We start from the raw sequence: 10,884 nt of genomic DNA, 5'->3' as shown, positions 1-10,884 counted from the left end.
ACACAGCATAAACATCCAGAACTAAGTTGAATTGCAATATCACAGTGATTGGTGCAAAAGCTCACGGTAGCACTAATTGATGCGGAAATTTTCTAGCGATTTTCTCTCACGACTTCTCTTGTGATCAAATTTGCAAATGAAATCCGCTGGCGATCCTTCGATTGAGATCAGAACTCAGTCCTAATAAATTCTTCAGTGGTGGAATATAGAAGGAAATTTTTTTTTTTTTGTTTAAGGTGTAAAGTAAAATCAAACCACAGCGAGATTTTAGTTTCTATTTCAAGTGAGTTTCAACTTTGCTAGCCATTAGGTGATTAATTTTGGCTTGATGGACCTGATTTGCGGTCCGGCTAAACTTAATGGTATACGCCTGGACTTCTATCAAGGGATTTTATTTCTGCTTGCAATTGTAGACAGTAACTAGTGGCAGCTGTGCCTGTTGTGTGACGGCCAGTAATGTCACCTTAATTAATGGTGAGGGCAACAAGCACGTGACAGGAAACGAGTGGGAAATGACACCACGAGCGAATCAAATGCTCCGTACATGACACTTGGCGAAAATTCGTCAACGAAATAGTTTTTGGGATCGCTTGAAATTTCTAGACAAACATCAAATACTCTTAGGAAGTTTAAAAAGACATTCCAGTAGAATTTCGATGAATTTCCTGACTGCCAGGCATTTAGACTCGGCGTAATTATATTTGCGTCACACTCTGGTCTTACGAAAACGAAAAGCTATAAATTTATTGACGTCCAGCCCAAGCTTTGGTGATTGAATAGTGAAATAGCATAGCCACAAAATAGATTCATGACTTACAAATTTAACAAATGATACAGTACCGTTTCTGTTTCCAGTTCGATAAGCTCATAATAAGATTCAGCTTCTTCAAAACTGCTCGCATTACCAAGTTTACTGTTTTGTCAAACGCTTGTGGGGCATATCACATTTCACAAGAGTGACAGGTGAGGACTGGATTAATAGGGAAACAGAGCAGTTAACGTGAAAAGCGGGTAGCGAGTAAATAAATATATGTAAAAATATTTACAAAAAATTATTTCAACGTAAGACGAAAGAATCAAGGAAATGTGATATTCATTCGTCATAAGCGTGGGAGAAAGAAAAACATTGATTTTCCCTCGAGGATTTTAATCTTTGATATTTATATTTTTATGCTCTGAAGCCCTGCCATAGAGCTACAGAAGACCGGTTTATTAGCCAAGACATACTTTGGTTTCATATCTGACCAACTTCCTACATTATGCTTGGATCTGCACTGTCGAAAGCGTCAGGTCTGAAAATAGATAAAGAAAGATATTAACTTTCGAGTTCCATCTTCAATGTTAAAAAATTCAAAAATAAAGAGATTTGCAGGTCTAGAGATTAAATCCTCAAAGGGAAAGACAACCCGTTACACTCTCGTTACAAATTAAAGAGAAATCGTTCCTTATTCGACCACCAAGAAAAAGATTGGGTCATCCTCGGTGTAAAAACCTCACGAGGTTTTCTTTGTTTCATGAGGTATTGTTTTGCTGTACGCTATTGTTTCTAATGTTTTGTCGTCTTTGTTTTACGTCACTCGTGAACTTCACAGGTTTTTACACCGAGGATGAGCCAAAAGATTTCTCCTCTCTTTAACACTTTCAATGCAGTGACAGAATTATTTGTCGATGCTGACTTAAAGGTAAACATAAGAAACCTTGAGGTAGCTCATTTATCTTCCCATGAGGAGGTCTATGAAACTCTATACTGATTCCAGTATTATGTGCACCGCTTGTCACATATCCACCGTAGGATATGGCCTCGCTTACCGCATCCGAACACAAAATCTAAAAATGCTGGAGTTCAAAAATCCTCAAGAGATTTCTCGCGCATGGTCCCAACTTACAAACGACTTTTTCTGTACCATTTTTTACTATACCACTCCTATAAGATACGCCAAAGTCTTCTGAAAACAGAGATGTTCCTCAGGCATCGAATTCACGGACAAAAGATTGTTGAATAACCACGGCTGATCTTTCTTTAAGAGGAACAAACGTCATATATGTTTTAATGTCTTCAACACCTTTCTACTAAACATGAAACGATTTAAATCTGCTTTCCTTTAGTTGCGGCGAAAAGTCAAGAATCCTCCTTAAAGAAGAGCTTTATTGGATTTTAATTGCAAGTACTCTTGAGGTGAGGAAAGCTAAAGTTGCGAACTGTACCCTCTTTTAGTTGATAGGCGGATAGGATAATTGTAAATCTACGTCAGTTCTTCGGAAACTGAGAAATTATGCAGAAATCATGACCATTCTTTAGCTTTATATTTCCCACCGGAGTTGAGCTTTTAACATATGTAATTCCGGCTCACAGATGGATAAAACAAATACATATCAATGCAACACCCAACGAGAAAAAAGATAGTGATCGTTAAGAACAGAGAAAATTATGACGTAAAGGGTATCACCTCGATGCAGCACCAAATTCTCTCTGCAGGTGAGACGGATCGAAGCCAATGAATGAAAACAACAAGAACATGGTTGCCTGTTTCATCTTGCTGGGAACTCTATGCATGCGAACAAACTCTTTTTTTTTTTTTTCGAAAATCCGCATTCTTTTCATGAACGGAAAAAACAGCATTAATTATTCCAAAAATAACTGTATCAGTATGAGATCTTTAGCTCCAACAAATTTCCCATGGAAGTTTTCACTTTTAATCATGACCGCAAACACCTTTAGTGCAGAATTTGCCCCAGCCATTTACACGAATTAGGTTCAGCGTTCAGAGAAGTTTCATGAAGTTTCATGAAGTTTCATGGAAATATCATGGACTGAAAGACTTTTATACACGATTCTATAATATAACTCTATGCAAATCCGACAATTATGTAATGAAAATATAAAGACTGATCAGACAGATAACATTTTATAGGTTGAACACCATATTCTCTTTATTACCTTGCGGGGAAATTCATAAGGACAACAAAAGGAGCGCCAATTATATTGTTGAGATTTTATGGGCTAAGATACTGTTTGAAAACAAATCTGTGCAATCAAAAGAACATGAGCAAAATATTATTATTGATAATTTCAGGCTTGAAGAAATGAAAATGATATCTTTGGGAGGATAAACGGATTCAGAGGATGGCAATTTAATGGGTACGAATTAATTTTTATATTCTGCAACATAAATGTAACATGTGATTTGTGAGTATAATTTATAGGCGCGGCTTTCCTCGTATTCTCCCAACCTCCCTCGTGGCTTTATCATGTTCTAGAGCCCGGAAAAACACATTCTACGGCTTAAGTAAATTGACATGGAATAGCCCCTACAATTGCACTACGCCCAAGCTTAAGCTCAAGAATGCTGTAAATCAGCCAAGTTTCTTCTCTACGTTGTTAAGGACCGAAACGAAGGCTTAGTCAAGAAAGGATTTATTATATAAAAATTATATTCACAAAGTAGTTACAGAAATTAATGAATATGCGAGGCTCCTTCTTGTTTTCTTTATTTTGACTTACAAGGAGACATATGTGTGGCTCTGTTCCGGCCAAAACTGCCGGAAAACTATCTTTATATGACTTTCATATATTCACAAACGTTAAACTGTCTTTTATGACCAAAAACAAAGCATTCTGGTTGCGAAATTGTGAATTTAATTATTGAACGGTTACAAGTACAAAATTTCTTTCATTGCGCGTTCGTCGCTGGAAATTTCGAGAAAGCATATTTTACTCTCTGTGGTAGCCAATGAGAACAAAAGGTTCGTCTTATCTGACTCGCTTGAGGGTCCACCACACAAGGAAACATAACGATAGAAGAGAAATGGGATATCGTGATAAAAAGGAAAAAAAAGTGACAATTTTAGCCCCAAAACCATATTGATTGCGAATTTCTGATCATGTATGAAAACAAAAACATCCCCAGCATTACGATTTATCTTTTTGGTTTTTATTTCAAGGCTTGCAAACATCATTCTTGACAGGAACTACGTCATTGCCTTGAACAATTTGAACTGCGAAAACACAGTCATAGTCATATTTTTAGCCGCTTTTGGCAGAAATTCTTTTTCTGAAATGCTTTTTCAACGCCGTGCGTTGATTTAGAGGTGTTTGCTTTTAAATCAACGCACGGCTTTTTAAAGATTAAAGATGTATCTACAATTTGCACCTAAAATGAACGATTTTTACGAAGTAGAAGTATTATCCTTTTGAACTTGAAAACACACCAAATTCGGGCATTTTTATCATGGAAGTCATTTTCCAGAGCGATTTTCTGAAAACCTTTACTAGGCTTGAACAATCAACGTGGGGCAAATAAAAGATTCATCTTTACTCTCACAGAATCCGTTTAAGTTTGAAAATTGGCCAATGGGAACCTTAATCCATTTCACTTTAAAAAGTTGTTGTCGAAATTCCGTTCAAAATGGCGCTTTTTGAGCGAGCGAGCCATTGTCAGAGCTCATTAAATCCCCGATCGCCCAGCAATCTGTATGCGACCGGGAGCTCTTTACAGAGATCACTGAAGCCCCTATCGCTCAGCAATTTGTATGCGATCGGGAACTCTTTTCAGAGCTCGTTGAACCTACAACAACAACAATGACAACAACAACAGCAATTTATTTCGCATTAGGGTGGGGGCTTAGAATGATTAAAAATTACTCAAGAAAAATAAAGAAAAAGAAAAACCTTACATAACTGACACTGCCCGCAAGTAGCACAGGCTAGTCGCGGCGGGCAGTGACAACAATTTGTTAAGTTGACTCTGATGATGACACTTGACTCTGATGATGACTTCCGCACAGGTTGTCGAAACGTCAGTCACTGCCACCGACAACAGTCCTTCTCAGGACTACACTCACCCGGACGATCAGACTACACCTTCACAATTTGTTAAGAGTCTAAAGAAAATTATAAATGAAAAGATCATTACAGCTTAAGTATAAGAATAAAAAGAAAAGAAAAAGAACAGCAGATAAATAAATGCACCAATAACACTAAACCTATATCGTAATTCTTCTAATAAATGAACCTGAAAATCATCAAGATTATGTCGCAGGCTTCTAACATTATTATGAAGGAGAGAAAAAGTTCCGTCGCAACGGCCAGGCTCGGAAAGATTAACTTTAAATTTACTAAAACTATGAGGAGAGTAATAACGACTTCGTAGTTTTGGCTTAACAAGATTAAGGTCAGGGTTTCTATCACTCTCCTTGTTAAGACTAAACAAGTCTAGGTCGTTTAAAGTAGTTAATTCTTCAAGACTTCTCCAAGTTGGTAAGGTATGCAATAAAAGGTTATTGAATTGACCATCACAGGAAAGGAGGTTAACGTCATAATACGGCAACTCACGAAATAAATATTTTGTTACTTTCAGATTGTCACTACGACTCATACTAAACAAGAATTAAAAGACCTAGCTGTTAGATTGTACAATGGACGCGGTATAATTGTCCTCCAGCCTCTGTAAATCTCCGATGCTCGTAATCTTGATCGGCCGAGAGTCGCTCGTCTTCCTCAGATAAATCTTGGAGTTTTTAGCCCAGCAGTATTGAAATTTATGGCGGTCCTTGAATTTCTTTGCCTCATCATAGTTAATAGAGACCTCATAAAGGATTTGTTGCTGATTTGGAGTCAAATAATCAAAAATTCGCACACTGTCAAAAGAGACACTGTCGGAGAAACCAAACGTTACCGGATCAACTTTGCACGCGTCATGTCGGCGAGCCATGACTTCATATTTCGCTAAACGCCGAACGAATTTACAAATGATAGGTTTTGGCCCGCCATTTTGATTGTAACTTTGCACACGGTGGGCAACGTCGATATCCTGTAATGACACACGAGCTCCCATTCCGTTAAATAAGGGAACACAAAGTTCGCTTGTATCCTTGGCAGTTTCAGGAGAACCAATCTCTGGGATTCCTATAATTTTGGCGTTGAACTGATAGCTGTAGGCTTGGAAGTCTTCGATTGCTTTCCCAACCATGTCGACCTTGGTTTTTATCTCTAGTAGGTTTAGTCGCTGTATCTCCCGCTGAGCATGTCTTCCAAACTCTTCAAAGTCATCATATTTTGTGCTAAGAAAATCTAGACTAGATTGAGCCTCAGTGTTAAGAGATGCCTCGATGCTCTCGCGTGAGCTGGGTGGTTCCATTTGCTGAATCGCCGATTTCAGCTTGTCGATTTCAGTTAAAGTATCCACCAGCACTTTCAACGATTGATTTTCTTTACGTAGCGCTTCAGCCTTCACCATGGGTCTTCCGTGATCAAAAATTTATATGTACCAGGTGATTAAGCTGTATATTTGAGCAATACAGCGGAGCTTAATTTCAGACGTCCATCTTCGTCGCTCATTGCTGAACCTCCGATCGCTGAGCAAACAGTACGCGATCCGGAGCTCTTTTCAGAGTTCTTTGAACCCCGATCCATCAGATGTTGATGCCGCCATACGTTGAAGTTATTAATCCAACGTTGGATTTACAAATAAATAGCGAAGGTATTTGGATCTGGAGGGAAGTATCTGGAAGGCCCAAGACACTGTACCGCTAAATAATGTTCGGCTTGTGAACAGGTGTTTAAGCATCAAGAAAAGTATGCTGATGATCAGTTCCAGACCAGGGATAGAACTATCATGAAAAGCTCGAAGGAAACTGTGATCCTAAAATAACGCATTTTTTCCTATGCTGTACTTCGTTCGTTTTAATTGTTTCCTTTCGTCGATTCGAAAAAAACTTGCGTTAGAGCGATTCAAGGACTTTATTTCGTCCTTCATTTACTTTATAAGTAATTTTTCCATGAGACAATCGAATCCTAAGCAAGAAATGATAGAAACACTGTCGTAGGCTTGATATGAAGCGAAAAGTTTGTTGATTAAGTTTATGGCGATAGATAAAAGTGTTAAGGCTTTTGGTAAAACTCGAACGCGATTGGCTTTTAAAAATGTAACGCTTGAAATAGCCAGTTTGAAATAGGAGAACTTTAATGATGTCAGAAACAATGGATGAAACAATAAGTTACGAGGCCTTTGTTTCTTAGCTCCGCCTTGACAAGTTATGAGCTAAGGCATTATTCCCTTCGGAGGAAAGCACGCGTGATCTTCGACCAATGGGAGCCTCCCTATTCACGCTTCGCCCCTTATTTTACAGATCTACAACATTTTCGTCACTGCAAGTAAATGTCGCGAGAACAATAGGCATTCTGCCCGGTGATGGCCTAAAAAACACTCAAAGTGGAGAAAGAATCTGCCTTATGACATTCAGGGATAGACTGCACAGCCTTACCAATCGTTTGGTTTCCATGGTTTCCATAATGAATATTCAGGGTCGACGAATCGTACCAATCGACACCCCACCATCAAGGTTCTATAGTGTGAGGTAAAAAACTGTAAGTCTCCCTAACGAGGAGCACGAGTCATACGACTCGTGAATATATTAGACGATGCATACGGATCATTCGACTCGTGAATACATTAGACCCTCCGTACGGACTCGTGTAACGATCCCTAATATTGGACAACCCTCAATTGTAAAGCATATCCGATACACGACTGTAAATCGCTTCAAGTCACATCTATCATTTAAAACTGTTGCGCCTCAATTGGGTTAGGATTAGATCCAGGGGTGGATCCAATAGTTTTTTATTGGGGGGGTCCAAAATTTGGTTCGGAAAGGACTGTTGAACTCTTTTGAGGCAAATTACTTCTCCCCCACACCCCCCCCCCTACCACACCCCCTCTCACCAGTCGCGGTTGCACGTTATAATTCCTTGGTTGCTTACCGTTTACTTGGATTCATTAAAAAGATCAGCCAGTTAAAAAGTGATATACGATCCTGTCGATGTAAGAATTTCAATTTCAAAGTTGTAAGCATCAGGTCTGTTAGGGGGGGTCCGGACCCCCGAACCCTCCCCCTGGATCCGCCAATGAGATTGATGTAAAACGGAACAGCTTAAGTCGAATAGCGCATGTAGTTTATGGTGGTTATGCCTCAAACAGCATGTTCATAACTTTTTTCGCCAAAGAGACTCGCGAAGGTCTACCTTGGCTTAATTCTAGATGGTAGCCATCTTACATGACATCACAACATCCTTCCTCCAATTGCTGTGAAAGTATAAAGAGGCTTTTTTCAGATTTTCTCGCGGATATTCAAGGTGGCTTCTCTTCTGGTTTCGATTCAAGAAGACACGTTTTCGTTGAGAACAAAATTGGAATCTTTCAGACGTCTGACGTTGATAATAAATATATCTTATTAGACGTTTTGTTACGTAGTATCGCTGAGTATTTTTACGAGATGTACCGTACAAATACTCAGCGATACTACACCACAAAAGTGATTTATTATCTAACTCGCCAATTGTTATTTCAGTGCGGGCAAATTTCGCGAATATCTATTTACGGGGAGTGCGTGACAGAAGTATGCGAAGCTGAACGGAATTGGCGCGTTGTCGTGTTGCTGTTTCCAGTTTCTTCAATAAATGAAGAAATTTCCTGGTTTTATAACTGTTTTTCTTCGTTCGATTCATCTAATAAACTTGGATTTATATTTGCCAGCCATTCCGACACTTCGTTGTCGGAAATATGATTCAAATTGTCCGCCATTTTTTTTTTCGTAACTTCAATCCAATTCTTCGCTTGCGCGATGCGAGAAAACCTGTCTAACCGGTTGTCTGGAGTACAAATATCGCGTGATATTTTTACTCGTCTATGGCGTTATTTGTAATCTACGGAGTGTAGATAGATAATAATGTCAGATATTTAAATACTGATGTTTCAACGTAGGGTGCCGTGAGCCAAAACTGAAAGATGCATAGATAATACTACAATTCACGACGATTGGTTACATTTCCCAAGTACTTTTGATAGAAATTGCAAGAAAAACTTCTCAGTAGGAGATTCTAACGTTCTCTGTACATTATGTTTCCACGGGATTATATCTGCCATAAAACCGTCCAAAAGTGTACATTTCATTGCCGTTCGCAAAGACTGAGTGGTGCAATACAACACAGGCTGCGACTTATTTCTCAGATTTGGTGTTGTTGAAAAGGCCAATACTCTAATGCCCATTTTGATATTTAAACTGACAACAGTTATCATTTTCTGGACATAGAGATTACGTCAGAACGGCTATAACTCAGTCACAACTCTTTCGCTTTTCATCTGCCATATTGCCTTATGCGCCTGCAATGAAAAACTCACCTGCGGCAACAAAATCAATTGTGTAATTAACGGAAAGTGTTCTTTTGCTTGATGCTTTAAAAAATGGTTCGCTTTGATGCCATTTACAAATTTCGCATTTTTTCTTTGTCTGGCAAAGGGTTAGCTTTTTTTAGATTTATTTTATAGCCTTATAAGGTGATATAAAGAGCTGTTCGTCGTATACAATGAATAAGAGCCAAGACATCTTCCAATATCACATAACTTAAAAGGTAATAAATCTGAAAATTGGTTGCAGAGCCCCGTGTGCGGAGATGGAACGAAATTTAATGGTGACAGGTATCTCCGCTCTAGCTGTTTATTAATTAGCTCTGCCCCATCTTTTTCGTAACGGTTTGAAAGTTTCTTCTACAAGTCCATAACCTGAAAAACTTTCTCTTGCATGGACTCTCGTTCTCCTCTCTCAACAAGGGCATTGAACATATCTTCTTCTTCTCACATAGTCTTCTTGTTTAAAGTAAGCTTCCCACCCTTAGCGGCCGATGCAAGACGTGAAAAGTATGATGGAACTTGTTGCACGCTGAGCCAGTCTGTAGAAGAAAACAATTTTACGCCATCTGGTCCACGAAGTGACTTCAAGTTTGAGGCAACAACGGCAGGGCTGCTCTTATTCCCTGTCTCTTCTCCATCGAGAAACAGTTTAAAGAGGTACTCTTTGACATGTTCTGAAAATCGCCCGGTCTTTTCGTTTTTCTTCAAGGCCCAACCAGGCTCAGCAGTGGGGTACTCCCCGCACCCCTCTTGGCTCAATCCTTCAAGGTTCTTTTTAGATGGAATATACGAAGGGCGTATGTTGGTGCATGCTTTAGCCCATTTACACTTAATACTGTCATGCATGGAATCCTTTTGGGTGTGAAAAATGGGCTTGCCAAAGTCCTGGTGGTTTTGCAACGCTGTTGTTGTTTTGAATAACTTGATGCAACCTGGTTGAGGGCAACTGAATTCACAAGGTTCATCTTTGTTTTCCCTGGATTTGCTATTTTTGAACAAGAAGCCAGTAGACACACGTGGAGATGCGAACGGCTCAATGACCTCCAATCGGATACTTCCCTGGCTGGTCCCTCTCTTCATTAGCTTATCGTAACGCCAAGTAAAGTGTTGCAGTAAAAATAAGCGGTGTGGTGTAAAAGGCAGAGGAGTCAGAATCTACAGCTTTTGTCAATGCTAAGTTGTGACAAAAGGAGGATTTGATTAGAACTTGAGTTTATACAATGGTCAACTGACAGGTCGGAGAAAGAGAAGGAAATCAAAAGTCGAGGTAAATGTACTAAATGTCCACACGAGATTATAAACTGAGAAGTTCAATTTACGTCTCTTGACGCGCATCAAATGTATTTTTAAGTTTAAGTTTAAGTTTAGTTTAAGTTTAATTTATTCGCCACAGGAATGGCAGGAGAAAGGAACAGAACTTTCGTTCCAATTGACACCTAACCCCTTTTTTACCCACCCATCCCACCCCGGGATGAGGTGGGTAGTAGCCTATTTGCTACGATAATTATTCACGTATGATGCACGATCCTAGCAGTAAATAGCGCTATTTATGCAATAGCGAAAATCAGACCTGAAAAAAATCAGACCTGTACGGGACTCGAACCACTGACCTCTGCAATACTAGTGCAGCGCTCTACCAATTGAGCTAACAAGCCAACTGGGAGCAGGCCGTTAAGCTGATTCGTAATAAACCCGTGAA

This window comes from Stylophora pistillata, chromosome 12 (genome assembly GCF_964205215.1).
Source record: "Stylophora pistillata chromosome 12, jaStyPist1.2, whole genome shotgun sequence".
Lineage (NCBI taxonomy): Eukaryota > Metazoa > Cnidaria > Anthozoa > Scleractinia > Pocilloporidae > Stylophora > Stylophora pistillata.
This window is presented reverse-complemented; position numbering follows the sequence as displayed.